Source organism: Myotis myotis, unplaced genomic scaffold (genome assembly GCF_014108235.1).
Source record: "Myotis myotis isolate mMyoMyo1 unplaced genomic scaffold, mMyoMyo1.p scaffold_m19_p_7, whole genome shotgun sequence".
Taxonomy (NCBI): Eukaryota; Metazoa; Chordata; class Mammalia; order Chiroptera; family Vespertilionidae; genus Myotis; species Myotis myotis.
Window position 1 is genome coordinate 80,813,532 of NW_023416379.1, and position 27,719 is coordinate 80,841,250.

At 36.9% G+C, this 27,719-nt stretch overlaps 1 protein-coding gene and 1 pseudogene across 1 annotated transcript in view; both read right to left on the reverse strand.

Annotated features, from left to right (window-relative positions):
• Positions 1 to 27,719, reverse strand: part of PTCHD4 (patched domain containing 4) — a 172,246-nt gene that overhangs the window by 83,404 nt on the left and 61,123 nt on the right. The gene's annotated exons all lie outside the window — the stretch shown is intronic.
• LOC118660121 lies at positions 681 to 1,303 on the reverse strand (annotated as a pseudogene).

The window sequence follows — 27,719 nt, forward strand, 5'->3', positions numbered from 1 at the left end:
AGGTTTCCTGAGTGAATCCTCCAAATCTTTCTCAACTCCATATTGGGGTGCCTTCTGCTGCCCCTTTCAGGGCTTTACCCTCTAACTCTCCCTCCCTCAGCTCAACTAGTCACTCATCACAATAGCCCTATTTTCTCATCTCCTCTGGGAAGCCTGCATCATCTCCATGGCTGGGTTAGGCTTGTCCATTGAAACTCATTTAAAAACTCATAATCTCATCATGGCCTTATAGTGTTGTAATTGTTCGCTTTTTGAAGTTATAGAATGTACCTTGTTCACCATCGTACACCCAGTGAGTAGCATATTCTGCCACATGATGTATGCTCAATGTATAGTTACTGAGTAAGTACATGAATGACTGATCCACTTGGAAAATGTATCCTGTTATAGATTCTAACATATATGCACATATGAGACAGATGTTCATCCCAATATTGAGATACCCCTTTGTTGTTTTCTAATGTCTCTATTCCCAATCTTCTTGGTTTGCATTGATTTCTCAATCCTTAAGCCTATCTATTAAATTTGCCTTGCCTTTGGTGTATCATTTTTATTTGGTGAGGTTGACCTTGATAACCATATTCCATTGTTTTCCATTCCTCTTTTTTTTTCCCAATACAAGCCTTTTATTGCATCTTTAAAATAATGCAAGTAAGTGTGACAAATCATTCAGCATCTTGCTATTTCTATAGCTGGACAACTTAGATCTTATTCATCAGCCTGCTGAACTGTTCCTTTTTCAGAAACATAGATACCATCCAAAAATTTTCTGATATCCTTGTTTTTAACTGTTGTGGCTTGCTGAACCAAAGCAGTTGAATTTGATACAAGTTCAATATCGTTTCCTTCAAGAATCAACTCACCTTTGTGGGCTTGAGATACTGAACAAGCAAAGCCTGAACTCATCTGAACTCTGCAGATGTATTTTTCACCCAAGAAATTTCTGATTTCAACAAGAGAACCATTCTCCTGAATAACGACCTTGATGGGGAAGTGAGCGAACACAGACCTCATCTTCTAACAAAAGCCTAGTTTAACACCCTTGATCCTGTTCTGTACATGATTGCAGATAATGAGAACCATGGCCAGTTCCTTTCTGTTTCCCTATTTGTCAACCCAGAGCCTCTTCTTTTTATTTTCAACAAGACTGAACTCTACATTGATGTGGTTGAAGTCCCTCCACAGGGTGCCTCTGGGGCCCTCCACAGTAACTGTGCATCCCTTCAGAGTGATGTCCACATTTTCTGGGATGTTGACAGTCTAATTTCTTCATCCTCACAGTAAATGTGGCAAAGAGCTCCATTCCTCTTTTTTCCCAAACATCTGTGCATCACTGCTGTACCTTCTTAGGCCTTTTGCTAACTGTTCTACTACATCTATTTTTTAAGTTGAACTAGTAATATTTCTTACACCCCTATTATGAATTTGGCATAATCTTAGCATTCTGAATACAAAGATAAACAGGGAAACTCATGCTCTTGAAAAGGGTATAGTGAATCAAATACTACTTCAATTTTACATAGACATCCTGGGTCATTTATTCACAAGATGGGCACCAGAAGGGATAGATAATATTTTTTAGATTGGTCCCCAAACAAGCCTTCACCTTCTCTGTTGTCTGATCTCCTGTTTGCCTCCTTTCAGTCATCATCTATCTCCCAGATGTCTTGTCTGTCTTGTTCTTCCAACTTGGCAATACCATTTTGGGATTTTTACAAGCGACATCACTCTCCAATTTCTTATGTTCTTTACTTTGATAAAGCTCTTCCTGAAACTGTCCCATTTTACACATTTCACTCAGCCTATAGCTGGAGTTCCCACAACCTTAAAAACCCTGAATAGGTATGGTTCAGTAGCTAGAAAATGAATGCTTTACTGGTTGTCTTCTAAGAGCAAACACACAATCCTACCTCCACAGAGAGAAATGACAACTTCCTCAAAGCCTTCTCAGCTTCCTGCTCCCAAGTGAGAAGTGAATTCTGTCTGGCTGCAAGTCTGCTCATATCTCAATGCATCAATACTTCCAGAGGCATTTATGTTATAAATGAGGGTCATTACAAATTAATAGTTCAATTAATATGTCCCACTTTAAAATGGCAAAGAATATAAATATCCAATAAGGAGATTTAAAAAGTTTAGCATCTGATCTAGCAATTTCACTTTTGGCTATTTACCCAAAGACAATGGAAAAAAACAAAAAACACAACAACACTAGTTCAAAAAGTTAAATGCACCCCAAGGTCATTGCAGTATTATTTACAGTAGCCATGATATGGAAACAACCTAATGTTCACAGATGGATGATTGGGCAAAGAAAATGTGGTAGAGATATATACAATGAAAAATTATTCAGTATAAAAAAGAATGAAATTTTCCCTTTGCAATATCATGGAAGGATTATGCTAAGTGAAATAAATCTGACAGATAAAGACAAATACTCCATGATCTCGCTTATATGTGGAATCTACAGAAAGAAAGAAAGAAAGAAAGAAAGAAAGAAAGAAAGAAAGAAAGAAAGAAAGAAAGAAAGAAAGAAAGAAGAAAGAAAGAAAGAAAGAAAGAAAGAAAGAAAGAAAGAAAGAAAGAAAGAAAGAAAGAAAGAAGCAGAAAACAACAACAACAAAAAACACTCAAGGTCATAGATACAGAGAACATATTGGTGGTTGCTAGAGACAAATAATAGAGTGAGCTAAATAGATTAAGAGAGTCAAAAGGTACAAACCTCCGGTTATAAAACAAATAAGTCATGGTGACGTAATTTACAACATAGCAACTATAGTTAATAAAACTATATTACATATTCGAAATAACAACAGACCCCACAGAAATACAAATGATTGTTAAAAAATACTATGGACAGCTCTACTCCAACAAACTAGACAACCTGGAGGAAATGGACAAATTCCTAGAAAAATACAACATTCCAAAACTCAATCAGGAAGAATCTAAAAATCTCAACAGGCCAATAACTATGGAAGAAATTGAAGCAGTCATCAAAAAGCTTCCAGCAAACAAAAGCCCAGGACCAGACGGCTTCACAGGGGAGTTTTACCAAACATTCAAGGAAGAACTAAAACCTATCCTCCTCAGACTACTACAAAAAATTCAAGAGGAAGGAACACTTCCAAGCTCATTCTATGAAGCCAGCATCACCCTAATACCAAAACCAGGTAAAGACAACACAATGAAAGAGAATTACAGGCCAATATCCCTCATGAACATAGATGCCAAAATCCTCAACAAAATCTTAGCAAATCGGATCCAGCAGTACATCAGAAAGATCATACACCATGACCAAGTAGGATTTATCCCAGGGATGCAAGGATGGTACAATATCCGCAAATCAATAAACGTGATACATCACATAAACAAATTGAAAGAAAAAAACCACATGGTCATATCAATTGATGCAGAAAAAGCATTTGACAAAATTCAACACCCATTTTTGATAAAAGCTCTCAGCAAGGTGGGAGTAGAAGGATCATACCTCAACATAATAAAAGCCATATATGACAGGCCCACAGCCAACATCATACTCAATGGACAAAAACTAACACCATTTCCCCTAAGAACAGGAACAAGACAGGGATGCCCCCTCTCACCACTCCTGTTCAACATAGTACTGGAAGTGTTAGCCATTGCAATTCGGCAAGAAGAAGAAATAAAAGGCATCCAAATTGGAAAAGAGGAAGTAAAACTGTCCTTATTTGCAGACGACATGATATTATACATACAAAACCCTAGAGACTCCATCAAAAAGCTACTGGACTTAATACATGAATTTGGCAATGTAGCAGGATACAAAATTAACCCCAAGAAATCCGAGGCATTTCTATACACCAATAGTGAACTTTCAGAAAGAGAGATTATAAAAACAATCCCGTTTACCATCGCACCAAAAAAATTAAGCTACCTAGGAATAAACTTAACTAAAGAGGTAAAAGACCTCTACTCAGAAAACTACAGCACGTTGAAAAAAGATATAGAGGAAGACATAAACAGATGGAAGAACATACCGTGTTCATGGATTGGTAGAATCAACATCATTAAAATGTCCATACTACCCAAAGCAATCTATAAATTCAACGCGCTTCCCATTAAAATACCAACGGCATACTTCAGAGATCTAGAACGAACTCTCCAAAAATTCATCTGGAATAAAAAAAGACCTCGAATAGCTGCAGCAATCCTGAAAAAGACCAAAGTAGGTGGGATCTCAATACCAGATATCAAGATGTATTACAAAGCCACTGTTCTCAAAACTGCCTGGTACTGGCACAAGAATAGGCATATAGATCAATGGAATAGAATAGAGAGCCCAGAAATCGGCCCGAACCAATATGCTCAATTAATATTTGACAAAGGAGGCAAGAACATACAATGGAGCCAAGATAGTCTCTTCAATAAATGGTGCTGGGAAAATTGGACAGATATATGCAAGAAAATGAAACTAGACCACCAACTTACACCATACACAAAAATAAACTCAAAATGGATAAAGGACTTAAATGTACGACAGGAAACTATAAAAATTCTAGAAGAATCCAAAGGCAACAAAATCTCAGACATATGCCGAAGCAATTTCTTCACTGATACAGCTCCTAGGGCACTTGAAACTAAAGAGAAAATGAACAAATGGGACTACATCAAAATAAAAAGCTTCTGCACAGCAAAAGAAACCATCAACAAAACAACGAGAAAACCCACTGTGTGGGAAAACATATTTGCCAATGTCATATCCGATAAGGGCCTAATCTCCAAAATTTATAGGGAACTCATACAACTTAACAAAAGGAAGATAAACAATCCAATCAAAAAATGGGCAAAGGACCTAAATAGACACCTTTCAAAAGAGGACATTCAGAAAGCCAAGAGACATATGAAAACATGCTCAAAGTCACTAATCATCCGAGAGATGCAAATCAAAACAACAATGAGGTACCATCTCACACCTGTCAGACTGGCTATCATCAACAAATCAACAAACGACAAGTGCTGGAGAGGATGTGGAGAAAAAGGAACACTTGTGCACTGCTGGTGGGAATGCAGACTGGTGCAGCCACTATGGAAGACAGTATGGAGTTTCCTCAAAAAACTACAAATGGAACTCCCATTTGACCCTGTGATCCCACTTCTAGGAATATATCCCAAGAAACCAGAAACACCAATCAGAAAGGATATATGCACCCCTATGTTCATAGCAGCACAATTCACCATAGCTAAGATCTGGAAACAGCCTAAGTGCCCATCAGTAGATGAATGGATTAGAAAACTGTGGTACATCTACACGATGGAATACTATGCTGCTCTAAAAAGGAAGGAACTCTTACCATTTGCAACGTCATGGATGGAACTGGAGAGCATTATGCTAAGTGAAATAAGCCAGTCAATGAAGGAAAAATACCACATGATCTCACTCATTCATGGATAATAGAGACCATTATAAACTTTTGAACAATAATAGATACAGAGGCAGAGCTGCCTCAAACAGATTGTCAAACTGCAGCAGGAAGGCCGGGGAGGGTTGCGGGGCAGGAGGTAGGGGGGTAAGAGATCAACTAAAGGACTTGTATGCATGCATAGAAGCATAACCAGTGGACATAAGACATGGGGGGATAGGGGAGGCTAGGGGACTGTCTAGGGCGGGGGGATAAAATGGACACATATGTAATACACTTTGTAATACTTTAAGCAATAAAAAAAAAAAAAAAAAAAAAAAAAAAAAAAAAAAAAAAAAAAAAAAAAACTATATTACATATTCGAAGGTTGCTAAGAGAGTAATCTTAAAAATTCTCATCAAGCCCAGGCAGTGTGGCTCCATGGTTGAGTGTTGACCTATGAATCAGGAGATCACAGTTCAATTCCCGGTCAGGGCACATGCCCGAGGTTGTGGGCTCGATCCCCCATGTGGGGCTTACAGAAAGCAGCCAATCAATGATTCTCTCTCATCATTGATGTTTCTATCTATCTCTCCCTCTCCCTTCCTCACTGAAACGAATAAAAATATTTTTAAAAACTCTCATAAAAAATTATGTATAGCTAAGTATACTGATGGCTATAACTAGACTCATTGTAGTATCATTTCTCAACATATACAAATATCAAGCCATTATGTTGTACATCTGAAACTAATACACTGTTCTATGTGAGTTATACCTTAATTTTTAAAAGTTCAACTCAACAACTTAAAAAAAGTTAAAATGAAACTGTAATAGCATTTCTTGCTATTTAAGTTCTCATCAGTTATTAAAATGAAATTATCGAGAATTAGTGAGAATTGGAAGAAACAGACACTGACTGTCAAGCCCTGCTGAGAAGATAAATTAACTTAACCTTGTTAAAAAGTAATTTGCCAATGTTATTAAAAGTGCACATATCCTTTGACTTAGCAATTTCACTTTTAGGAATTTATCATAAGAAAATAATTAGAGAGGTGAATAAAATTATATGTACAACATGGTCACATCAGCATTTTAGTAACTGAAATAATAGTGATAATGATGATGACAATAATAATAGCACTCATTGAGTGCTTACTGTGTGTCAGGCACTGTTCTTAACTCTATGAGGTAGAACAATAAATCTTTCTCTCTCCCTCCTTCCCTTCCTCTTTTTCTCTCTAAAAATCAATCAATAAATTTTTGTAATTGGATAAGAGCCCAGTCCATAAGGAAAGCACTATATAAATCTAAAATGATCTAAGTTTATATTTCCTATAAGTTCACAAAATCAATCACAATAATTCATATATTCTCTTTGCTGCATTTTTAAAATATATTTTATTGATTTCTTACAGAGAGGAAGGGACAGGGAAAGAGAGTTAGAAACATCAATGAGAGAGAAACATTGATCAGCTGCCTCCTGCACACTCCCCACTGGGGATGTGCCCGCAGCCAAGGTACATGCCCTTGACGGGAATCAAACCCGGGACCCTTCAGTCCACAGGTCAACGCTCTATCCACTAAGCCAAACCGGTTAGGGCTTTGCTGCATTTTTTGATGTCCAAGGAACAAATACTCCTTCCTGGAAAGTAATACTGTTTTTCAAGAAAGTAGTCTTATTTCTACTAGGTTTTATTTATTTTTTATTTATTATTATTAAATTTTTTTTTAGGTTTTGACCATTGTTTAATTTATTTTTAAATTTTATTATTGTTCAAAGTAGCACATGTCCTCACCTCCCTAGTGTCTGTGTCCATTGGTTATACTTATATGTATGCATACAAGTCCTTTGGTTGATCTCTCACCACCACCACCCCCACACACTATGTTTTAAAATACACTGTATACCTGGCTGTTCTAGGGACAGAACTATGAGAATATCTATTTATATTCAATTATTCCATGCACAGAATCCAAATGTTTCTGTGCAGATCAAACACATTCTCTTAACCATGAAAGGAGGTAATTCTATTTTATGTTTAAGAATATTAAAATATGAAGGAAGATGATTTTTATGGCACTTAAATAGAATAAGGGTAGGCTTACCCTTATCTAAAATAAGAGTAAACCCCATGACCTTTAGGCCACAAACCCCCATTTTTATATTCACATGTTGGTATGCTACAATTTTTATTTGGTGATGAAAAAATCTAGGCTATATGAAAAACTGCACTAGACTCAGAGGAAGGAAGAATGAAAATTGGTGGAAGAAATATTAGTAACTTGGGATACACAGATGACACCATCTTGCTGGCAAAAGACAAATAGTTTGAAATGACTTCTGGTGAAAGTGAAGGAAGAAAGTACCGAAGAATGACTGCATTTGAAGAATAAGAAGACAAAAATCATGACTACAGAAGAAATACACATATTTAACATAGACAATGAAGCCATTGAACTTGTTTAAAGATTTTGTTTATTTTGGTTCAGTAATCAATGCAGATGGAGACTGCAGCCAAGAACTCAGGAGAAGGCTGAGACTCAGAAGGGCAGCGATGGAAGAATGAGGAAAGATCACCAGAGCAAAGATATGTCATTAGAGACCAAGGTTAAGATCATCCACATCCTCAAACCCCCAACTCCTATGTACAGATGTGAAAGTTCGACAGTGAAGAAAGCTGATTGGAAAAAAAATCTTTGATTCATTTGAAATATGGTGGTAGAGGAGAGCTCTACAGATATCCCGAACCACCAGAAAGACAAACTAGTGGGTCCTACAACAAATGAAGCCTGAAACATCACTGGAGGCAAAAATAACAGAATTGGCCCTAACCAGTTTGGCTCAGTGGATAGAGCGTCAGCCTGCGGACTCAAGGGTCCCAGGTTCGATTCCCGTCAAGGGCATGTACCTTGGTTGCGGGCACATCCCCAGTGGGGAGTGTGCAGGAGGCAGCTGATCGATGTTTCTAACTCTCTATTCCTCTCACTTCCTCTCTGTAAAAAATCAATAAAATATATTTTAAAAAAAATAACAGAATTGAAGCTGTCTTACTTCAGGCACATCATGAGAAGGCAGGGTTCCTTGGAAAAGGCAGTAATACAGGGTGAGGCAAAAGTAGGTCTGTAGTTGTGAGTACACAAAACACAGAGTTTATTCTTATATTAGTATTTATTAATTATTATACTATTTTCTATATGAACAACTGTAAACCTACTTTTGCCCCACCCTGAACCAGGAAAAATATAAAACAGCAGGAAAATGAAGACCAAATATGCAATGGACTGACTATAAAAGAAGCCATAGGCCTGAGCCTACAGCAGCTCAGCAAGACAGCTGAGGAGAAGACATTGTGGACGTCAGTCATGCATAGTTTTAGGTTTTTTCCTTCCATTATTTTCCCCCCACTAGCTCTGCCAGCTTGCTTTTCTTCTTTTTTGCTGACTCATTCATAGGGTCTCTAGAAGTCAAAGCCGACTCAAAGGCAGGTAACACACATGAAAAAAATTGCTGCATGTTGTACTTGCATAGTGCCATTCCAAATGTCTTCATATTCATGTCTTCTTTCTCTATATTTTTAATCCCATTTTTGCCATTCTTTTTTAAAATATGTTTTTTTATGGATTTTTGGAGAGATAGAAACATTGATGAGAGAGAAACATCATCAATCGGCTACCTCCTGCATGCCTCCTACCTGGAATCAAGTCCGCAACATGGGCATGTGCCCTGACCAGGAATAGAACCAGTGGCCTTTTGGTTCCTGAGTTACCCCTCAACCACTGAGCCACACCAGCAGGCTTTGTCATTCTTAACACTCTTTTCTCCATAACTGTTCACCTTAAAAATTTAAAAATGCCCTTTATCATTCAATCAATTTAGAAAGAAATGAGATTTGATTATACAAAAAATCATTTTAAGTAATGTTTTAGATACACTTGTTTCGTGTCAATGACAACTGCTGAATGATTTGGTAACTTAATGGAATGTCACATCTTATCTTTAAATATGTTCCTCAAAATAAATTGCTAAGCTTCATATGACATGCTTATAATTATAAAGTTTCTAAATAAGTCTTCTAAGTAAAAGTGATAAAAAGTTAGGAAAAGTTAATATATCAGCTCATTTATAAAATTTCATATTTCATCACTAAGCACTATCAGTATATTCCTCATTGTGAAAGGCAAGAGGTACACACAGTTCCTTCCTCCTCTCCAGTTTATTATGCAGAAGGTGTCCCCCAAAATGTAAACATACTTTAATAGCTTATAGCTCAATTTTGAAAATGAAATGTACTTTAATAAACAGTGCCTTTATAATTATTCAAAGTGTGTGTGTACATTTTTGGGGATACCCTATATGTTTTACAATTTTGAGATTTATATAGTTGCATTCAATTCTATATCTATAATTATAGGAATTTGTACCTTTGGTTCTATATTTAAATAGTTTTATCATGGTTTCTCAATTCTGAGTTCTTTACATTTAGATTATTTTTTAATGACATTTTATAAAGGAGCCTCTATTTCAAGAAGGGGTCATGTTAGCTCTGTGTTCTGAGCTCCTAGACACCAGAGATCATCTATCTTTAATATTAATGCTTGAAAGAAAATTGGGATAATTATGAATATTTTATTTGTTCCATATTTCTATGTTTTTTCTTCAGAATCACAGCTTATCATTATGTTGATCCCTTTGTCTCCATCTTAATCATCTCTGTAATTGCTTTCCTATTTTTGTTCTTTTTTATTTCATTTTGTGTGATATTCTCAAGTTTGTGCTGTGTTTCTGTATTTCACTCTTCTTTATTTTGTATTTTGTTCCACTAATAGTTTTAGTTTTTTCCCTCCTATTTCCCCCCCAAGCTCTGCCAGCTTGCTTTTCTTCTTTTTGCTGTCTCTTCAGTTTTTCTGTTTCTTTTGTCTATTTTTCACATTTTTTGTAATCACTGTATTTTCTATGGAGTATGCTTTGAGATTTTCATTTTCTGTGATAAATGACTCCTCTGGCAGAACTCCATCATCTGCATCTTGCTTATATTCTTTTCTCCTTCATTCTATGAGCTGGCACCTCTCTGGTTACAGAAGGGAGGCGATTCTATTACAGCAACTGGAGAGGGTGTCAGCAGAAGTGAGATTTGTCATCTTCCAGGTTCAGTTTAAGCTGTACATCTTAGAACCTCCCTCACTAAATCCTCTGTGCCCTCTATCCTGGTCCAGGGTCTTCATTTAGCTTTTAGCATTCAGGAGGTCCGATGGCTTACTGAGACCCTCCTGAAAGGATGGGCTCCCTAGGTGAAGGATAGTCCACATTGCTCCCCTCCAGTCCTCACCTAGGCCTTCCTTCACCAAGAAAGACTACTCTTTCCTTTGTTCCATTTTCCTAACATTTTACATTAGACTGAGTTCTTATGGGGCATTGCTCTGACTCTCCCAAGGCCGGCCTCGGCTTCTACATGTCATTCTACATGTCAAATATTAGAAGGGTGGTTTGAGCTCTTCTCAGAATTGTGACATTTAGTAGTCAAGGAATCTTAAAACCAAGGAGCTGGATACAGGTTAAGTCTTTCATTCTCTTTCAATTTATTCCAATATAGCAGATATTTTCAATTTATGGCTTGGGGTTGTGACTCTTTAGTTGCTTTTGGTGGTTGGTAAGGCAGAAAAGCTATTAAAAATGTCTGTGTCAGCATCTCTAATTAGAAACTTTGTCTATCCATGAAGCTGATATGAAGTCCCACCTCCCCTTGAATTTTCTTCAACAAATCAATCACAATTTGATCTTTCTCATTTATGGCAGCTTTATGGTGCTTACTATTTTATCTCTGCAAAATATATCAGATTGTATCCTAAATCAGTCCTGATTTTCTTCCATATGTATAAAAATGAAAACTTAATCTCAATGAATGAAGGGATCACATCAGTCTTGCCTATCACATTTTCCCCACTACATAGCATAATCCCTAGCAGATAATACATGTTCAATAAAAAATTGGAATGAAATAACTCATGAATGTAGTATAAACTTACTTTCAAACAAGATTATATTATATTTGAGGGGATCCAATGCCTATCAATATAAATAATTTTGAAAATGTTTTAAAAGGACTATAAAATAATATATATTATGTACATGGCAGCCGAGAGTAAATAAGCCCTTAAAGCCTTGATAACGGAATTGAATTAAATAATTAAATATCATTAATTTAATTAAAGTAAATTAATATAATTAAATATAGAGGTACATTTGGAAGAAAACTTATATAGATTACATATTTATAAAAGTTAGAATAAAATAATGTAGACAACAAAAGTAAAATAGCCCAGCCAGTGTGGTTCAGTGATTGAGCATCAACCCGAAAAATTGGAAGTCATGGTTCAATTTCCAGTCAGGGTACATGCCCAAGTTACAGGCTCGATCTCCAGTAGTGGGTGTGCAGGAGGCAACAAATTGGTGATTCTCTCTCATCATTGTTGTGTCAATCTCTCTCCCTCTCCCTCCTTCACTCTGAAATCAATAAAAACTTTTTTTAAGAAAAATAAATGACGTACAAAAGGAAGAGAATTATGTAAGAGGTAAAATGGAGGAAGGTAAAAAGTTGTTTGGATACTAAAGTTTGTGGATTATTTTTATTTTTTGCTTTTTTCTACAACAGAAAAAATAGTTTTAGCATAATAAAAGAAGATGACTAAAGGAAGTTTTTTCATTCTCTTAGAATGCCAATGTTGGATTTATGAAAATGTTTTTGAATTTCAGAAGAGAAGGGTTTAGTTTTCAGCAGTTTGAATATTTAGTTTTCTTACAGCCCAGACAGGCATCCTGAGAGCAGTATAAAAGCATGAGATTAGAACAGTATATATATATATATATATATATATATATATATATATATATAAAATAAATATATATATTTCTATTTGGGAAGATACATTTGGTATTTCAAGATTTAAAGGGCAAATAACTGGGATTTCCAAATTTAGGGTTTTTTTTTAAAAATATATTTTATTGATTTTTTACAGAGAGAAAGGGAGAGAGATAGAGAGTTAGAAACATCAATGAGAGAGAAACATCGATCAGCTGCCTCCTGCACATCTCCTACTGGGGATATGCCCGCAACCCAGGTACATGCCCTTGACCGGAATCGAACCTGGGACCTTTCAGTCCGCAGGCCGATGCTCTATCCACTGAGCCAAACCGGTTTCGGCAAATTTAGGTTTTTTTTTAATAGTGCAACCATATAGCAAAATTCAGTCTTTGAGTGTAATAGGATAACATTTTGGTAAACGCCTAATGTTATTGTACCATATTAAGAAAAAAATAAAGAATGTAGCAAGTTACCAATTAAGTTAGTTAGCTATGCTTAGAGCTTAAAGGCTTATGAAGTTCAAATTAAAAAAAGTGAACCTCTAAATATTATGATAATCTAGGCTAGCATGTCATTCTAATCTTAGAACCTAGTAAAAAAGGGTAATTTTAGTTTTGCATGTATGAAATACAATGAATCAGAAATATCAAACATTTGGCAGTGAAGCAAATGGCATTTTTACCCAGTTCCTATGTAAATTTGTGACAGTACCATATAGGTAGTATTTAAACAGAAAGAATGATGTATTTCCTTCACCTTGTAATATGGTATATTTAATAGATGACCCCTTTTCGTTGTGTTCATCATGTGGTAGAGGAGAGGAGCTAGCTCTCTGCGCTCTCTTTATAAGAACACTAATCCTAAGCATGAAGGCTGCAATCTCATGGCTTACTCACCTCCAAAAGCCCCACCTCCAAAAATTTGAAATTCAAGAAGAAATGATAATCAAAAAAGTAGTATGTGAGTAAATGAAAAAGACCATGAACTATAATTTTTTTAAATGTCTAGTGATGTTAAATAGAATTAAAATGATAAACAGTAATAAAATATAAGTCACAATGGGGTCTAAATAAAGATTAAATGATCTAACTTCTTTATTATATAAGGATGAAAAATGAAAGTTTTAATAAATTTTAGACTTTGATAAGTATGATTATTATAATTCCCCTATATCAATCACAAAATTAGAAGCAAACACATAAACCTGAAATATGCAAAAGAGAAAAAGATATAAAAATATTAAGTCAATCCAAAAGATGACCAAAAAGAGAGCGAAAAAATATATAGATAGTAATATATGTGGGACATGTGAGACAAATAGAAAGCATAAAATAAAATGGTAGATTTAAATCCAAAGACATCTGAAATTATATTAAAGGGACTAATTCTTCAGCTAAAAGACAAAGATTTTCCCATCATACTGGAAAATTTTTCACATTCAACTATGTATAATATACAAGACATAGCAAATCTAAGAAAACCAAAAGGTTGATTTTAAAAGAATGCAAAATCATATACTTAAATATGAAGAAAATATTTTGATGAAGCTATATTAATAATAGAAGATAAAATTTAAAGCTAAAAGCATTTCTAGAGATGGAAAATCTGTTTATTTTGATAAAATATTTAGTTCATGAAGAAGATATAATAACATATATTTGTATGTACGTTACAACATAGGTAGTGAAAATATAAAGAAAATCTAAGAGCTGATTTTCTTAAAAGTCAAGATAATGTTTATTGCAAAGGAGGGAAGTGTGAATAGAAAGAGATATTTAAAGGTTTTTGGGATGCTGGTGATGTTCTATTTCTTAATCTGAGCAGTGTTCATACAAGTTTTATCATATAACTATTAAAAATAATATAATGCTGTTTTTTAACATTTTCTGTATGTATGGAAATTCTTGAGCTATCCAATAAAAAGGAATGCTGCATAATAATATAAATACAGAGTTATCTTGTTTTGTTTTATATCTGTATATATAAAAGCCTAAGCAACCGTTTGATCATTCGAACATTCAGCTGGTAGCTATGATGCGCAAGACCACCAGGGGAAAGACACTCAAAGGGGAAAGACAGGCATGGAAACATAGAACAGATTGATGACTCTCAGAAGGAAGGGGGGAGAGGGGGAGATGGGAAGAGATTAACCGAAGATTTTTTTATGCATACTAGAAGCCCCATGCATGGATTCATGCACCAGTGGGGTCCCTCAGCCTGGCCTGCGGAGATCAGGCTGAAACCAGCTCTCCGACATCCCACAGGGGTCCTGGATTGTGAGAGGGCAGAGGCCAGACTGAGGGACCCCACCAATGCACGAATCCATGCATCAGGCCTCTAGTATCTACATATTTATCTACCTATAGCTGTAGTCAAAAGATATATGTTAAATTTTTATCAACAACTATCTCTAGATGGTGGTTTTATACTTTCTTTTAATTTTTTCCTATAGTATGTATTGTTTTGGTAATAAGGGAAAAACAAAATTTTAAAATACTGCCACTCAGAGAGATTAAAGGTTGGTAGAAGGATATCTGTCAACCTTAAAATGGAAAATGAATAGCTTTATGGAAAGTGAGACATAGATACTCAATGAAAAGAAAATACTTGGAAAGCAGTAATGCTGAAAATGACTTCAGGGTGAGTATGGACAGCAAATTAGATAGAAGCTTGCAGTGCTATGTGCCAGAAATGAGAGCCAATGTTATTTATAGTTGCAAAAGCACAGACACCATGGCACAAAACAAGGACAGGCAGCCTCTTTTTATATATATATTTGGAAAATCTGACTGTAAGGCAACAATTATATAGCAAACTGGTTTTAGCTTAAACTAGGTACAAGGAAGAAAATAGCCACCATGACCTAAAAATCATTATGGCAACATGGAATTCTCCAGTGGGATCATTTCTCTCTCTGGTTTTGTAAAGTGCTTAGCCTCTATTAAGGGCAGCCCCAAGTTTTATCAAGTAATGGTAAAAACATGGATATTTGCTTTTTATCTTTTGCAAAAAAGACACATCACAGTAGTCATACATGATGCAAAAATAAGTCTGCATAGGAAGCTTGCATGCCTTCAAGAGTTCAACTTGCTGAGAAAGAAAAGTGCAGACATTATAAAAGTGGGGGACATGAATCCTGACACAAGACTGGCCTTTGAAAGTGGATACAATGCACAATGCCCAAAGGATATTGTAAACTGAGGGTGTCCAATATGTTAAGCAGAATATGGCAGCAGGTACCGAGGTGCCAGTTAATAATCAAATTCAGATAAGCAAATGCAGACTGCTGCTAGGTCCAGGGAGGGCCAGGAGTTGGGTTGGTGGAGAGTAGGATCCAGTAAAGAAGGTTGGTTGGCAAGAGTTAGGCAAGAACTTAAGGCGAGCAGATGGACTTCAGGGCAGGATATCCAATCCAACAAGATATTGGGGTGCTGTATCATATCTTGCAAGAGATAGAGAGGATTAATAGGATATAGATATCTCTCAGATAGTATAAATAAAAATACCTAATTGAGAGATTACTTACCAAGTTATGGTCAGAGCCATTAAAATAACAACACCACCACCAACACACAAGGAAGGTAGAGGTGCACACAGACTATCAAGAGCAGGATGCTATTAGCACTTTAAGTCTAAGGGAATAAAGGAAGGAAACAGGATCAAGACGGTTCAGTAAGAACTGTGGATATGGAGGAGTGGCTGCCTGTCAGAGGCTGAAGTTGCCATAGAAATAGTGTCAAAATAAGGAGGAAAAGGGCAGGAAAAAAAACTAGAGGTCAAGGGAGTCTGGGTGATGGAGGCCATAAAAATTAGCTTTTTAGTGCAAAAATCAGGAAAGAGAGGGTAGAGAAGAAAATCTATTGGTGATGGCAGAGGTGCAAACAGAGAGCAACCTGCTCAAGTGTTATACAAGGATCCAAAGGTGAGGCCAGTGATGCAGAGTGGGCCAATATGCCCGAGCTGTCCTTCATTCAGTCAACCCCAACAGTTTTTTAAAATGCTTCCTATCTTGGGCCAGCCCCTCTACTAGCTGCTGAGGATACAAAAAAGAGTAAATCCTTTCTAAGGAAGGACTTATAGCTCAGTATAGAAGTGAAGAGAGAATATAAAGAAGGAAAGACAAAACAAGAAATCAGTCATTCTTGGGTTTGGAAGTCAGTAAAGAAACGCCATAGAGCAAAAGACATTTAAGGCTTGAAAATCAAAACAAGGGAGGGACAGAAGGACATATGTGGGGCCGGGGGTGGAGGTGGGGGGAATCATGAGACATGAAACAGTCTTGGGTATTTGGGCATAAAGCAGTTTGGTCGAAGTGCAGAATGTGAAGTAAATTGAAATTAGAAGCTACACAGCAATTAATCCGAGGGGTCTCCTTTGGACAGACTGTTCTAGGAACACGGCAGCGCTGATCTGAGTGAGTAGATGGCACATCGGTAGTAGTGGTTGGGCATTGTGGGGGAATACAGAAATGCTCATGCAACATGCTGCTGCGTTAGAGGTTTTATCCCTCAGGATAAGATGATGAAGAATTAGCAGAATGGGCCAGGGGATAAACAGACTGGAATAAATAACATAACCAAAAAGAAAAATATCATCAAAAGCTCACAGAGGGAAGAGAAGGGAAGAACCATCAGAAACACTATTTACTTAGTTCACTTACTAACATAGTGGTATTGACTCATCTTAGAAAGTTTCTCAACAAAAGAAGATGCCCAACATAGAATGGTAGGGTCCAGCATGTGAACATCTGTGTTGTGTATGCAGAGCTTTCCAGGGGAGAATTACACTGAATCTGGGAGTCATGGGTGGGCATGTTGGCAGCATTCTTTAAGGGGAACAAGGAAATTCATCAGACGTCACTGTGTTCTAATTCATGCTCATCACATAGCCTTCTGAGTAATGCTTGGTCTCTTTTATATATATATATATCAAGAGAGAAAAGCTAGTTAGGGGATATACGTAAACCACTTTTTGAAAAGGTTACCAGAAGAGAGATTTTTGACTTATATATTATCTCTTCTCAACTTAATTAATGGGCTTCTTTCATTGAGAATCGAGGTCTACCACTGTACCTTTACAAGACAATTTCCTGACCAGTGAGACAGACATTCCAACCTGGAATACAATAAAATTAGCAATAATCCTACCCTTTGGAGTCTCTTGGCCGCCTCACTCAGTTCCCCCTGCCAACCCTGCGATGTCATTGCCTCCATGCCTTTAGATTTTCTGCATCTTAAAAATAGGTTGGCTTGTCTACAGAGAAACTGCAGGTCCTAAGCGGAAATCACACCTCTAGAAACGCTTTAATAAAATGATGACAGGAAGTATGTGGGTATAACAGTTGTACAAAGCACAGCCACCCAGGCTGTAAAATAAACTTAGTTTATCTCAAGTTTAGTTTTTACTTTCCAGTAAATTATGAAGGAGGCACAATAAAATGGTAGAGAACTAGCTGTTTTCAAACATTTTTTAAGCCTCCGGAATTCTTCCTCAAACTAAATCTTTATGAAAATTGTCATGTAAAAATATGAAGTGCATGGTCAGAAGCAGGAGGGAACAGCCAGGGGTCTGCTGGCTCCATTCTTTCCAAGGCTTGTAGTTCCCCAGCACATCCCAGGGAACGCCAGGCTCAAGTTGAGATCAGGTAACAGAATCAAGGAACCTGGGAGGGAAAATCGAGTGATATAGGTTCTACCTCGGCTCTGTGCATGGTTGAGAATAGTTCTGAGATACGGTATGAAACAGCTGCAATCAATAAAAGCTACAGAAACCTTTAACAAGGAAATAAGACTACCCCTGTCCCCACCGAATTCATGGCTTAAAACTGAGCAGAGACCAGCGTGATCCAACATGGACTAATTTCACCCTTAGCCTCATTATATGGTGTGACTCTTAAAACCTAAAAGTAATATGGAAAATGAAAGTTATAAATACATGTATACACACATTTGCATATTTACACTTACACAGAAATCATCAATACACTAGAGCCCAGCTTCAACACTGCCCTTAGCTTCACCCTGCAGGGCCACCTTTCCCATTTTTACTTAGGTTAAAAACAAAACAAAACAAAGCACCTCTGGTCAGGTCCAGATGTGTTTGCCGTATACTACATTCTGTGTTGCTGCAAGGCTCTAGTTTAGAGAGATCCACATATAAATACTCATTTGGTTTGAGGATGTGTTTTAACCATTCACGGCAAAATTTAGAAGAGACCTCAGTCTCTTAGATTATTTTTTTATGATGACATCTGTTACAGCATCAAAAACAACCTGCACATTCTGAGTATCTGTGGCTCATGTGAAACGGGTGTCTACTAGTATTTCCTTTGTGTCTTTTCTCTTATTCAGACTGACACTGAATGTATGCAGCTGCCACTTCATATGTGTTTGAGCCTGCGTATTCTGGAGAGCATATAGTGAGAAGGCTCTTCTTGATTTTTTCTTCGAAGGGAAATAGAAAACCCATGTAAAGACACAAAATGGTCCACAAAACTCCTCTGAGAAATCTCTACCACTTCCCAGGAAGATCCTGAGTAGCCCTCCCGCTTCTTGAACACCCCACCCCCTATTAAATTAAAGGAACCTCAATAAAGGAAACAAATTCTGCTAAAGGGGGGGGGGGCTGCTCTGTCTGTGGATTAGCTCTCTGTCTCACTATTTCACTAATAAACTCACTTTCATGTTACACTTTATGCTGGCTGGCATTTGAATTCTTTCCTGTGAAAAGTTAAGAACCCACAGTGGGTTTTGAACCCAGGTCCCTAGATTCCCAGAATGCCTGCAGCGTGTTGAAAGGATTTTAGAGGCAGAAGAGGCAGTTAAGGAAAGGGGGGTCCATGGGAGAGGAATGCATACAGCTCCAAGCTGCCAGATTATTTACAAGAATGTTACAAGATAAGAAGAAGAAGAGGGGGCCATTGGGTGAGCTTTGAAACTTTGAAACTGATACCATGCAGGGAAAAGGGGAAGTGGCCAATTGGGGAAGAACAGGTGACATAACATAAGGAAAGGTCCAACTAGAAAGTGGAATGAACAAGCAAGGAAACTCTGAGTGTTTATACAAAGAGACTCATGGGACTAGGTGTTCGGTGTGTTTTGTTTTTTTCACATTTTAGAGAGAGGGGACCCCTCACCAGGGGGAGTTTGTATCCACTTGCAATAAACTTCCACACTTTTGCTTAAAATATTTTAGTCCAAGAATTGTATTCTTCAAACTTTGCAGGACAAGAACCTGTGAGGAGAGTCCCAGCTTGCCATTCAGGGCATCAATGTCTGGTGACTTTATTTCCTTATTTAACAGAAGCAGCTGCCCTCATTACTTCTGGACAAATAAGGAAGCAGTTTCATGATAAAATGGCCATGGGAATACTTTGAAGTGGCATGAAGCACCAAACAAAAGATTCAATGTTTAGGTTAAATCCTCATATTTGGAAATCTGAAATCCCCTCATTGTATCATCACTTTCAATGGCTTTGTGTAAAAGCCATTGTTCTACATTTTTTAAAAGAACACACACAATTTCATATAATAGATTTATATTCAATTCTAAAAAAAATAACCTTTATCTTTGTTGTGACCTAGTGAAATTATAAGTAATTTATTCAAGTAATAGTTATTGAGCACTTATTATTCATGAAATATTGTGCCAACACAGTCAAATATATAAAGTTGCGTCCTTGCTTAACCATGACAGAGGAAAGAAAGGTGAGAGTGGTAAAATTATAGAGTAAATTTATTGACTTACTGTTGAGTATTATGATGAGTCATTACTATGTTCTTCACAGACTCACCCAAAATCTACAAGTTAAGAACCTTTCATCAGTCTCTCTTTTCTGTGTGCAATCTTGATTAGATTATACTCAATGAAATGAGCCATCTAACCTGTTTCCTCCTCTCTCCCCCTTTGTTTTGGCTGTTTGTTTGTTTGTTTGTTTGTTTTGCTATAAAGTAGCTTAACTTAATGGTATGCCTAGTTCTCTCTGATTAAAGTATTTCCTTTCCTTCATTATTTGGTTTATAACATTGACTACTATGGTTATATTCTATACTTTTTATTTAAGTCATCTAAAATACTATTAATAAATATTATTAATAATACTTCACTGTTTTATATTATTAAATATAATATTTAGCTTAGGATGTTATACTTACAATGGAAACCATCACTGGGCGGGATATATTCTTATTCCCATTTAGGCCAAGTCAGTGTGGGGAAGAAGTAGGAATAACGGCAGGATCTTCTTTATATTAAGTTGAACTCTCAGAGCGCATAAAATCTATAAGCCAAGGTTTAAGTAAGAGAATTTTTCTGGACCAAAAACTCTATGACATATGGTTATTGGAGGCATACAGTACATAAAACACAGTGTTCCAGGAAGGCAGGTGGGAATTGGTGCACAGGGATTCTTCAGTTCTCAGAAGCTTAAGGCTGGCCTCTATGATCTTTAAACCAGCAAAGGATTTATATTATGTTTCTCTGCAAATTTTACTTTTCATTAAATATCAGGGTATGAAAATATGGTCTTGAAAAATAACTGAATCGAAGAAGTAAGTCTTCAGTTTTAAATAGTTTTTTTTTTTTTAATTTATCTAGATGAGACTTTGCTTTTCTCAAAAAAAGCAATGGCATAAGCCTTGGTGCTCTTCACCCTTCAAGTTTCAAGATTTTAAATTGCAGCATTTTCCTTGATGCAGTATTTGCCTTGGTGAAGCTCCTCAGAAAATCCCATTCTGGTTGGCAACTGCAGCTCCCTGCATCGGTAATATGTTTTCTTGGCATGTTCTGATGTGGCAAGTGAACTCCGATTAATGAGAATGGTTAAGTTTGCTTGTGATAGGCATGTATTCGAGGAAGGCTGAGATGTCCATGCTAGAGAGGTGGTAGTACCTAGCATATAATTGTTCTTCCATGTGCTGGATAAATAGTTCTTCCATGTCTTTCTCATTTCCCCGTCTGCTTAAATGTTCAAGCCTGATTTATGATCTGATTTAATGAGGTAAGAAACAAGGGCAGAACATATTAGGCAGCATATGGCTTATTTATCAATCTTTCCATTTTAAAAGTCTAAACTAGCATATCAACTACTCCTGAGATTAAAAAAAAAAGATCACCAAAATGGGTCCATATGCCTCTCACTCTGAGTCAAACTGTATTATGTAACAGTTCTCTTCCTCATTCCTAAATTCCAACTACCACTGGAAGACGCTCATTAGCAGTAAAAAGTACAAAAATGAAGGTTGATTCCAAAGAAAATGCAGAATATTAAGGAGGCAGGATATAATTACTACTCATGTTGGACAGTGTTACACAATAAAAACTACATAATAGTCAATTCAACCTCAAATGCTTGAAATAAAATTCAACTTCTTACTTGTTATGCCAAGATCTGCTCCCTTCCCACTTCCTTCAAAGTCCACAGAAACCAGTTAGTAAGCCAATGTCTTAACTAATTAAAAATGTTTCATTCAGGAGGTCCATTTCACGTATACTATAGAAGAACTAATATAAAAAATTAAAACTAAAGAATAACATAAAAATATATATTAGATATCCAAGCTAGAAACAACCAAAATGTTTAGACTTTTCTTGTTATAAGAACTTTAACAGGACAAAGCCATCCATAAGTCAATGTTTTGCAAAATGCATACTATGCACACTTTGGACTAGACACAGACACTGGAAAAGATTCCAGGTAGACCCAGTTCCAGGCCCCAAGGAGACAAAAATCTAGATGAGGTAATATATAGCGTAAGCTTCAAATAAATGATTTGCTGATTAAAGAGTAAAGGTAGAAGAGATGTTAAAGAACAATCCATCTGACTTCCTCATCTTCTGCAAGAGAAAACATGGTAGACTCAGAAAGAATAAATCACTCGTAGGTAAGAGGAAGGAACTGAACTGGACTACAACTCTTCTGACTTCAAGCCTCTAAGCCACTGGTTTTCAACCTTGGCTGCACATTAGAATCACCTGGGAATCTTTTTAAAATCCTGATTTCTGGGCCTCATCCTCCGGAAATTCTGTTTCTTTGTTACTAATGTTGTGGCCGCACCCCATAACAAAGAAACAGAATTTCCCGAGGATGAGGCCCAGAAATTAGGATTTTAAAAAGATTCCCAGGTGATTCTAATGTGCAGCCAAGGTTGAGAACCACTGCTCTAAGCATAGGGATTTTCACATCATTGGTGGACCCTTTTCTAAAGGAAATGACTTTATCACCAAAAGAAATAGCTTTATCACCAAAGGAAATAACTCTATCACCAAAAGCTAGGTGGCTGCAATTAATGGGCTGAGTAACAGCTCTAATTGAACATTCTTGATATCATAATAAGGTCATTTCTGTTCCAGCAATGGAGTTATTTTAGGAAGGCTTTCCATGAGTTTGAGGACCTTAAGTAAAACAGGTCCTGTGGCAAAAACCAATTTGTTGAGAAACATTTCCAATACTATAACATAATCATTAAAGAATTACAGCCAATCATCAAGACTGAGAGGACCCACTATATGCTATTTTCCTGGCTCACACCTGGGAAAATAGAAGTGCCCCAAAGGAGCCACCTTCTGTCTCTGGTTACTCTGCCCCTTTCTAAATGGAGATATAGCCTCCAGCAGGACCAAGTAGAGCTTCTACCTCTGCTTCTGATGAGTTCTCCCCATCAATAAGTCTCCACTTATCTGCATAATCTGCTTAAGGCATCAGTTCAAAGAAGATTCTAGAGTAATTTTTCTAAAACTTTTTTTGTGTGGCTCACATTAGGAAATACAATTTACATCATGATCTATTATACCCGTATATGTTAAATTGAAATAAAAGTTTGACATAAAAATACTATATTACTTTAATGCCTTCTAATATTTCCTATTCCTTTTTATTCCTTATTCTTGAAGTAAAATATAAATGTGGATTATAATACATTAATTTACTTTAATGACTCTCTAATAGATCATAACCCACTTAAGAAACACTATGCGGCCATTTATCCATTCATTTCTAGTGAATTTATTGTCTACCCTAGGTCAAGTACTATTAGAAGTATTGGAAAACACTTTCCTTGAAGCCGCCATAAAAGAAGTCTGACTACCTTGAGAATACCATGCTGAAGACTCCATGTTCAGATGGCAGTATTCAACAGTTCCAGCCCAGATTGTCCTTCAGAAATCCTAGACATGGTAACCACGTCACAAAGAATCCATCTTGGAAGGGGGTGGTCTAGTCCATGAATCCAGTCCTCAACATTCAAGTCACCTTCAGCTATTTAAACCATCTCAGCTGAGACTCTAGACATCCTGGAGGTGGGGAGAGCTGACACCACTGTGACCTTACCAAATTACTGAGGACAGAATGCATGAGCATAATGAAATGGTTGTTGTTTTGCATGACAAAGTTTCATGATTGTTTTACAGGAATAGGTAGTGCAGACTCCAACCTAAAGCAATTTTCTGACCCCACAATAAATGAGAATATTTTTACCCAATCAGCTTTTTACTATGATGTTGATGATGATGAAGGCTGAATTCTCCTTGCTTTTATTGTTTGGCTTAGTTTCTGTGAAAGGGGGCAATTGATGTTCATAAAATAATCCACTGGCTCTCCACCTTTTCTACACATTCGTGCAGTTAGGTGATGGCTATTGTCCAGTTCTGGCTAATAAAATATGATGAGATGCAACTTTGGCTGCAGTTACAAATAGGTATGATTCCTCTACCTTTTCCCCTTTGGACTAGGAGCACAAGCTGAGGAGACAGAATTGCAAGATGGAGGTATCCTGGATCCCTGACTCCCTGTCCATACAGAGGTGCTCAAGAGAGCTCTCTGACCCACTCCAAACTCCAATATGAACAACAAATAAATCTTTGTTGCCCTAACCGGTTTTGCTCAGTGGGTAGAGTGTCGGCCTGCGGACTGTTGGGTCCCGGGTTTCATTCTGGTCAGAGAGCATGTACCTTGGTTGTGGGCACATACCCAGGGTGCAGGAACCTGATCGATGTTTCTCTCTCATCGATGCTTCTAACTATCCCTCTCCTTTCCTCTCTGTAAAAAAAAAATCAATAAAATATTTTTAAAAAGAAATAAATCTTTGTTGTGTTAGGCTATGTAAATTAAAGCCATTACTTGTTATTGCAACACAGTCTAGGTAGTATAGCTAACCCTAAGCAGTACAATTTTCATAATCTTCTAATATAGTCCCTCTGCATACACTATAAACCCTCTCTTTTTTTTCCTCATCAAATTCATCTCAATGCCTACTCAACTCTTTCCTGAAACAGCTATAAGGCTGAGTGGGGAGGGGAAGGGACTAAGCAATCATGGTAACTGATTTTTTTTTTTAATTTATGTACACCGACTTCAAATGGACCCTTAATGCTTCCTAGTTATTCTCTTAAATTTTCTTCTTTAATTCACTCTCCAATTTTCCAAAGTGATTTTTTCAAACTCCCTTCACTTTCTTCAAATCAACATCTTCTTCCCCAAATTTATTCTCAGCTGATGACTTGCTTAATATTTTACTGACAAAGTTGAGGCCACAGAAAAGAATTTCCACATGTACCAATCTATGGATCTATCCATATATATTTTCTTCCATTTCTTAATTGTAGCTGAGCTGTCTACACTTTTATATAAAGCCAATGACTCTACTTGAGCTCTGAATCCAGTCCCATCTCTCCTACTCATTGATATTGCTTCCATAATTTCCTTCTCTCTCTCTGCATTACTATGAAGCTTTCTTTCTTTATTGCACATTCCCATCACCATGCAATCATTGGTAGTCTCCTTTATTGCAAAACTCCTTGAAAAATATTATCTTTACTCATTATCTTCACTTGATATACGCCAAGTGTTATCACTTGAAATTACCCTCAGCACTTTGCCAAAGCAGATATTGTCAAAGTCACTAATGACCTTCAAATTGCCACATTAAAAAAAAAAATTCTTATTTCTCATTGGACACAATTTCTTAACAGCTTTTGGAACAATTGATCCTGTGCCCCTTCGTGAAACAATTTTTCCTTGGCTGCTGGAAAAACGTTCTCTTTTATTTTTTGGTGTTTTGGTTTTTTTGCTATCTCACTGCCTGATTGTTCTTAGTGTCTTTTTCTGAATCAGGCTCATTTTCCCAATCTCTAAGTGTTAGAATGGTCCCAGGATCAGATTTCAGACTTTGATTTTCCATTTGTATTTATCTTTCTAATTGATCTCATTAGAATCCATGTCTTTCATTTTTAGCTGTGCCTTGATGAATTCAAAATTTATATTTTCAGCTTCAACTTAGAGATTTTACTTCTGAACCCAATCTCCATACTGTCTTATATAGCTAACCCCACATTTTCCCACTTGGATGCTTAATAGGCATCTCTATCTTAGCAGAAGCAAAACTAAACTCTTGATATTTTTTTCCTCAATTTATTCCTCCCACAGTCTCCCTATGACAGTAAGTGACAACTTCTTTCTACTAGATATTCAGTCCTCAAAGCTTGGGTCATTCTTGACTCTTCTTTTTCTAACACATCATACCCAGTCCTTTAGCCAATCCTTTCAATTCTATTTTCAAATATGTATCCTGAGTCTAATCCCTTTTAACAACTGTCACAGCTCCCACACTATTTCAGGCCACCATTATATCCCATGAAGATTTTCCAGTAACCTTTTACACAGTTTCCCTATAACCATTCTCGCTCTATTACAGACTAATTTCCATATTGTAGCGGAAGATGCTATAACATAATAGCTACAATGTGTAGCACAAAGATGCTTTAAAGTCTAAGTCAGAGCACACTCTCTTGTCTCAAATGCTTCAGATAGCTTTCCATCTAAAGTCCTAAGTTCTCAGTGCCCTATATGACCTGACTATACAGTACTCCCCCCGACCCCTTCTTATAATACTCAGACAATTGCCCACTCTGCTCCAGCCACACTCCCTTTCTTTCCCTTTCTTAACTTCACCATGCAAGGTTCATCTCAAAGCTTTTGCATGTATAGCTCTCTTTGTCAAGGACACTCTCTTCTGAGGTTGCCATGTGGCCCTTTACTCATTTCATTTAATCTCTCTGCTTCAAGTTCATCTTTTCTTAAAAAGCTTTTCTCTGACCACCTGTGCTCTTGATCCATTATCCTGTTTTATGTTTATACTAGAGGCCTGTTGCACGAAGAGATTCGTGCAATAGGCCTTCCCTTCCCCTGGCTGCCGGCGCCGGTTTTCCTCGGCACCCGGGACCCAGGCCCTCGCTCCAGACGGAGCCTTCAGTCTCCGCAGCTCTGGATGGAGCCTTCAGTCTTCTCTCCGCCACTTCGCCCCTACGTATGCAAATTAACCACCGTCTTAGTTGGGTTAATTTGCATACTCTCCTGATTGGCTGGTGAGTGTAGCGGAGGAACAGTTAATTTACATGTTGTCTATTATTAGGTAAGATTTTATATCACTTATCAATAATATAACATCATTTATATTAGATGTGCTTATTGTCTGATGGCTGCCCTGTGCAGGCCTAGAATGTAAAATCCATACAGGCAACAACTTGGTGAGTTCTATTGGATGCCTTTTATTATAGAACCCAAAATATCTGGAACATAGTAGGTGCTCAATAAATATTTGAATAAATTAATAAATAGATGAATATGAAACTCAGTTTTAGATGATGAATAAAAGTCTCATATCTGGAAACTCTGAGTTCATGTGAGAAAACAAGTCATCTGCGTGGATCCGGAGGCATCGAACTGACTAAAGTAAGGCTCCTAGAATATAAAACAAACTTAGGATGGGCAGCAAAAACAATAGTGAACCAAGGCTACTAATATCCTTGGCAACTAGCCACAGAAGACCAACAAGATCAAGCAGGAACCAGCCTGGCATTTGTGTGCAATATTTGCTCATATTTCTTCTTGCATAAAGAGAAGGCACATCCACATGAAGCAAATGCAGTTAAAACAAATGCTGACAACTGGTTATAAATTAAATTAATGGCATTCTCATTAGTTTATGCTTGTTTAGGGAAAGGACATTAGGCAGTAGTTAAATGGGGCCATTTAAGGTGGTTCTAAAAAATATTATGTCTGGATTTCTCTTTCTGATATCTTTTCTAGAGAAAATACATATGCCTAAAATAATCTTTTCTAAACCTACATCTGTAATATACAATTGCACAAACATAAATTTACTTATGGGGACACCAAGACAAAATATAAAAATTGATACAGGCTTTAAAAAAGGCAGGATATAGAGGTACAGTATATATGACTCTGAAATGACCTTGGGTATATTAACTGGATGAATGGTCACAAAAAAGAACAAGCAGATGCAGTACAGAAGGAAGTGAGGTCATCAAAAATAAGATGACTGAAGAGCAGAACACCATTAGTAACATATTTATTCAGCTACAGGAATAAGTTCTAATGAGGATGAATGGTTGGAATCCTAGAACATAATAGAGCACATGATCATGACCTCAGAGAAATCCTTGTAGGAAAATGGGAATAGAA